Consider the following 6,069-nt stretch of genomic DNA (forward strand, 5'->3'; position numbering starts at 1 on the left):
GAGAAGAAGGAAGCTGTCAAGAAATCCCTCGGCCTTAAGAAGGTGCCCCCGTGATCCCTGCACCGGCGTGACAAGACCGCGTACTGCCTATGGCAGCGGTGCGTCATAGGCAAAGGGCCTCAGTGACCACAGCAGGCTGCTGCGCCTTCACATCCGAGCTATGTAGCATCGCCTGGCCGGGCAAGTTCAAGCCGGACCTACCTCCTCGCTATGATGGCACCCCCGACCCTGTGGAGTTCTTGCAGCTCTACAAGCTGAGCATCGAGGCGGCCAAAGGTGACAAGAAAGTGATGGAGAATTGGTTTCCCATGGCACTCAAGGACGATGCTCGCTCGTGGCTCCTGATCTACCTCCCGGCTCGATCTCCTCCTGGGACAAGATGCACAGCCGCTTCATCGCCAACTTCCAGGGCACTCGCGACCGCCCCCCGGCCACGGGTGACCTGTGCCACATCAAGCAGCAGCCTGGGGAGACCCTACAGAAATACATCCAGCGCTTCAACAGTGTCTGCCTCAAGATCCCCAAGGTGACGGGCGAGGCCATCATCTCAGTGTTCTCTAATGGCGTCCATGACGTCAAGATGAAGGAGGAGCTCGCCATCCACGAGGAGTTGTGCACATCCCTAGAGCTGTTCAACCTGGCGACCAAGTACGCAAGAGCTAAAGAGGGACGCATCTCCCTCCTCAATCTCCTAGCTGCCGACCCGGAAGAAAAGAAGACCAAGGCCAAGGATGTGAAGCAAAAGGGAGTGGCCGTACTCACAGCGGAACCAGACACGAAGCGCGGCAGGGACCAGCCAGAGTCGTCCAAGGGCAGCCGACCGTTATGCACCTGCCACAACCTCCACACCCACAACACCAACGATTGCCAGGAGTTGAGGGCCATTCGAGAAGGACGCTTCGGTCGATGCCTCGAGCGCAATGACCGAGGCTACGACCGAGGAGGAGGACGTGGCGGAGGATGATGGGACGACCGTGGCCCTCGCTGCGAGTGGTGTGACCGACCTCATGAGGATCGCTGGCAGGACCAGCCTTGCGAGGGCGCCTGGAGGTATCAGCCTCGCGAGGAGCGCCCCCAGCGTAACGCAGGCCTTCCTCCGCTGCCGCCACTGCCAAGAAGGAATGACGACCATCATCAGGACGAGGGGGCTGGGGGCTGATACGTCCATTTTGCATCATGCTTTTATATCGATATTTATTGCATCATGGGCTGTTATTACATGTTATGTCACAATACTTATGGATATTCTCTCTTATTTTACAAGGTTTAACATGAAGAGGGAGAATGCCGGCAGCTGGGATTCTGGGCTGGAAAAGGAGGAAATATTGGAGACCTATTCTGCACAGCTCCAAAGGCCTGAAACTCCACGAAAGTCAATTTTGGAATTAATGATAATTATTGAGCGGAAGAAGTACCAAAGGGGGCCCATGCCCTGGCCACGATGGTGGGGGCGCGCCCCCCTGCCTCGTGGGCCCCCTAGTGGCCCTCTGATGCCCATCTTCTACTATATGAAGTCTTTTACCCTGGAAAAAAATCAGAAGCAAGCTTACGAGATGAAACTCTGCCGCTAGGAGGCGGAACCAATCTAGGGCTCTGGCGGAGCTGTTCTGCCGGGGAAACTTCCCCCGGAAGGGGGAAATCATCACCATCATCATCACCAATGATCCTCTCATCAAGAGGGGGTCAATCTCCATCAACATCTTCACCAGCACCATCTCCTCTCAAACCCCATTTCATCTTTTGAATCCAATCTTTGTACCAAAACCTCAGATTGGTACCTGTGGGTTGCTAGTAGTGTTGATTACTCCTTGTAGTTGATGCTAGTTGGTTTATTTGGTGGAAGATCATATGTTCAGATCCTTAATGCATACTAATACTCCTCAGATCATGAACATGAATATGCTTTGTGAGTAGTTGCGTTTGTTCCTGAGGACATGGGTGAAGTCTTGCTATTAGTAGTCATGTGAATTTGGTATTCGTTCGATATTTTGATGAGATGTATGTTGTCTTTCCTCTAGTGGTGTTATGTGAAGGTCGACTAGATGACACTTCACAATTATTTTGGCCTAGAGGAAGGCATTGGGAAGTAATAAGTAGATGATGGGTTGCTAGAGTGACAGAAGCTTAAACCCTAGTTTATAAGTTGCTTCGTAAGGGGCTGGTTTGGATCCATATGTTTCATGCTATGGTTAGGTTTACCTTAATACTTCTTTTGTAGTTGCGGATGCTTGCAATAAGGGTTAATCATAAGTGGGATGCTTGTCCAAGAAAGAGCAGCACCCAAGCACCGGTCCACCCACATATCAAATTATCAAAGTAACGAACGTGAATCATATGAGCGTGATGAAAACTAGCTTGACGATAATTCTCATGTGTCCTCTGGAGCGCTTTTCTCATTATAAGAATTTTTCCAGGCTTGTCCTTTGCTACAGAAGGGATTGGGCCACCTTGCTACACTTTATTTACTTTTATTGCTTGTTACCCGTTACAAATTATCTTATCACAAAACTATCTGTTACCTACAATTTCAGTGCTTGCACAGAATATCTTACTGAAAACCGCTTGTCATTTCCTTCTGCTCCTCGTTGGGGTCGACACTCTTACTTATCTAAAGGACTACGATAGATCCCCTATACTTGTGGGTCATCAAGACTCTTTTATGGCACCATTGCCGGTGAGTGAAGCGCCTTTGGTGAGTGGAACTTGGTAAGGAAACATTTATATAGTGTGCTGAAATTTACCGTCACTTGTTACTATGGAAACTAGTCCTTTGAGGGGCTTGTTCGGGGCATCTTCGCCCAGACCAGTAGAGCAAAGAGTTGCTGCTCAACCTACTGAACCTACTAAAAATGTTTACTTTTAAATTCCTTCAGGTATGATAGAGAAACTGCTAGCTAATCCCTTTGCAGGAGATGGAACATTGCATCCCGATTTACACCTTATCTATGTGGATGAAGTTTGTGGATTATTTAAGCTTGTAGGTATGCCCGATGATGTTGTTAAGAAGAAGGTCTTCCCTTTATCTTTGAAGGGAGATACATTGACATGGTATAGGTTATGAGATGATACGGGATCTTGGGACTATAAATGACTAAAATTGGAATTTCACCAGAAGTTCTATCCTACGCATCTTGTTCATCGTGATCGTAATTATATATATAATTTTTGGCCTCACGAAGGAGAAAGCATCGCTCAACCTTGGGGGAGGCTTAAGTCAATGTTATATTCATGCCCCAATCATGAGCTCTCAAGAGAAATGATTATTCAAAAAAAATTATGCTCGGCTTTCTCTCAATGATCGCACCATGCTTGATACTTCTTGTGCTGGTTCTTATATGCTGAAGACTATTGAATTCAAGTGGGACTTATTGGAAACAATTAAACGAAACTCTGAAGTTTGGGGTTCCGACGATGGTAAGGAGTCAGGTATGACACCTAAGTTTGATTGTGTTAAGTCTTTTATGGATACCGATGCTTGTCATGGATTTAGCACTAAATTTGGACTTGACTCTGAGATAGTAGCTTCTTTCTATGAATCATTTGCTACTCACGTTGATCTCCCTAAGGAAAAGTGGTTTAAATATAATCCTCCCACTGAAGTAAAAGTAGTTGCACCTATTACAGTTGAAGAAAAGATTATCACTTATAATGATCCTATTGTTCCTACTACTTATGTTGAGAAACCACCTTTCCTTGTTAGGATAAAGGATCATGCTAAAGCTTCAACTGCTGTTCGTAAGAGTAATACTAGAACATATACACCTCCTGAGCAAATTAAAGTTGAACCTAGTATTGCTATGGTTAAAGATCTCTTGGCCGATAATATTGATGGGCATGTTATTTGTTTCTGTGATGAAGCTGCTAATATTGCTAGACCCGATGCTAATATACATAGACATGTTATAGGCATGCCTGTTATTTCTGTTAAAATAGGAGATCATTGTTATCATGGCTTATGTGATATGGGTGCTAGTGCTAGTGCAATACCTTTTTCCTTATATAAAGAAATTATGCATGATATTGCACCCGCTGAAATAGAAGATATTGATGTTACTATTAAGCTTGCAAATAGAGATACTATTTCACCAATGGGGATTGTTAGAGATGTTGAAGTCTTGTGTGGGAAAGTTAAATATCCTGCCGATTTCCTTGTTCTTGGTTCCCTACAAGATAGCTTTTGTCCCATTATATTTGGTAGACCCTTCTTGAATACTGTTAATGCTAAGATTGATTGTGAAAAGGATGTTGTTACAATTGGCTTGGGGGATATGAAACATGAGTTTAATTTTGCTAAGTTTCATAGACAACCCCACGATAAAGAATTGCCTAGTAAGGATGAAATTATTGGTCTTGCTTGTATTGCCGTGCCTCCTACTAATCCGTTAGAACAATATTTGCTAGACCATGAAAATGATATGTTTATGAATGAAAGAAGGGAAATAGATGAAGTATTCTTTAAACAGGGTCCTATTTTGAAACAAAACTTGCTTGTTGAAATCCTAGGGGGTCCTCCTCCACCCAAGGGTGATCCCGTGTTTGAGCTTAAACCGTTACCTGATACTCTTAAATATGCTTACCTTGATGAAAAGAAGATATATCATGCTATTATTAGTGCTAACCTTTCAGAGCAAGAAGAGGAAAGATTATTAAAAACTCTGAAGAAGCACCGTGTTGCTATTGGATATACTCTGGATGATCTTAAGGGCATTAGTCCCACCCTATGCCAGCACAAAATTAAATTGGACGAAGACGTTAAACCAGTTAGAGATCATCAACGACGGTTAAATCCTAAGATGAAAGAACTGGTAAGAAAGGAAATACTGATAGTGAGTGGGTAAGTCATGTCCATTGTGTCCCCAAGAAGGGAGGTATTACTGTTGTTCCTAATGATAAAGTTGAATTGATCCCGCAAAGAATTATTACAGCTTATAGGATGGTAATTGATTTCCGCAAATTAAATAAAGCAACTAAGAAAGATCATTACCCTTTACCTTTTATTGATCAAATGCTAGAAAGACTATCCAAACATACACATTTCTACTTTCTAGATGGTTATTCTGGTTTCTCTCAAATACATGTGTCAGCGGACGATCAAGCAAAGACTACTTTTACTTGCCCTTTCGGTACTTTTGCTTATAGACGTATGCCTTTTGGTTTATGTAATGCACCTGCTACCTTTCAAAGATGCATGATGGCTATATTCTCTGACTTTTGTGAAAAGATTTGTGAGGTATTCATGGATGATTTCTTCGTTTATGGATCCTCTTTTCATGATTGCTTGAGCAACCTTGATCGAGTTTTGTAGAGATGCGAAGATACTAGTCTTGTTTTGAATTGGGAGAAGTGCCACTTTATGGTTAATGAAGGCATTGTCTTAGGGCATAAAATTTCTGAAAGAGGTATTGAAGTTGATAAAGCTAAAGTTGATGCTATTGAAAAGATGTCGTGTCCCAAGGACATTAAAGGTATAAGAAGTTTCCTTGGTCATGCCGGTTTTTATAGGAGGTTCATTAAGGACTTCTCTAAAATCTCTAGGCCTCTGACTAATTTATTGCAAAAAGATATTCCTTTTGTCTTTGATGATGATTGTGTAGAAGCATTTGAAATACTTAAGAAAGCTTTGATTTCTGCACCTATTGTTCAGCCACCTGATTGGAATTTGCCCTTTGAAATTATGTGTGATGCTAGCGATTATGTTGTAGGTGATATTCTAGGACAAAGAGTTGATAAGAAATTAAATGTTATTCAATATGCTAGTAAAACTCTAGACACTGCACAGAGAAATTATGCTACTACTGAAAAAGAATTCTTAGCAGTCATATTTGCTTGTGATAAGATCAGACCTTATATTGTTGATTCTAAAGTAACAATTCACACTGATCATGCTGCTATTAAATATCTCATGGAAAAGAAAGATGCTAAACCTAGACTTATTAGATGGGTTCTCTTGCTCCAAGAATTTGATTTGCATATTATTGATAGAAAGGGAGCTGAGAACCCCGTTGCACACAACTTGTCTAGGTTAGAGAATGTTCTTGATGACCCACCACCTATTGATGATAGCTTTCC

This window comes from Triticum dicoccoides, chromosome 4B, assembly GCF_002162155.2.
Source record: "Triticum dicoccoides isolate Atlit2015 ecotype Zavitan chromosome 4B, WEW_v2.0, whole genome shotgun sequence".
Taxonomy (NCBI): domain Eukaryota; kingdom Viridiplantae; phylum Streptophyta; class Magnoliopsida; order Poales; family Poaceae; genus Triticum; species Triticum dicoccoides.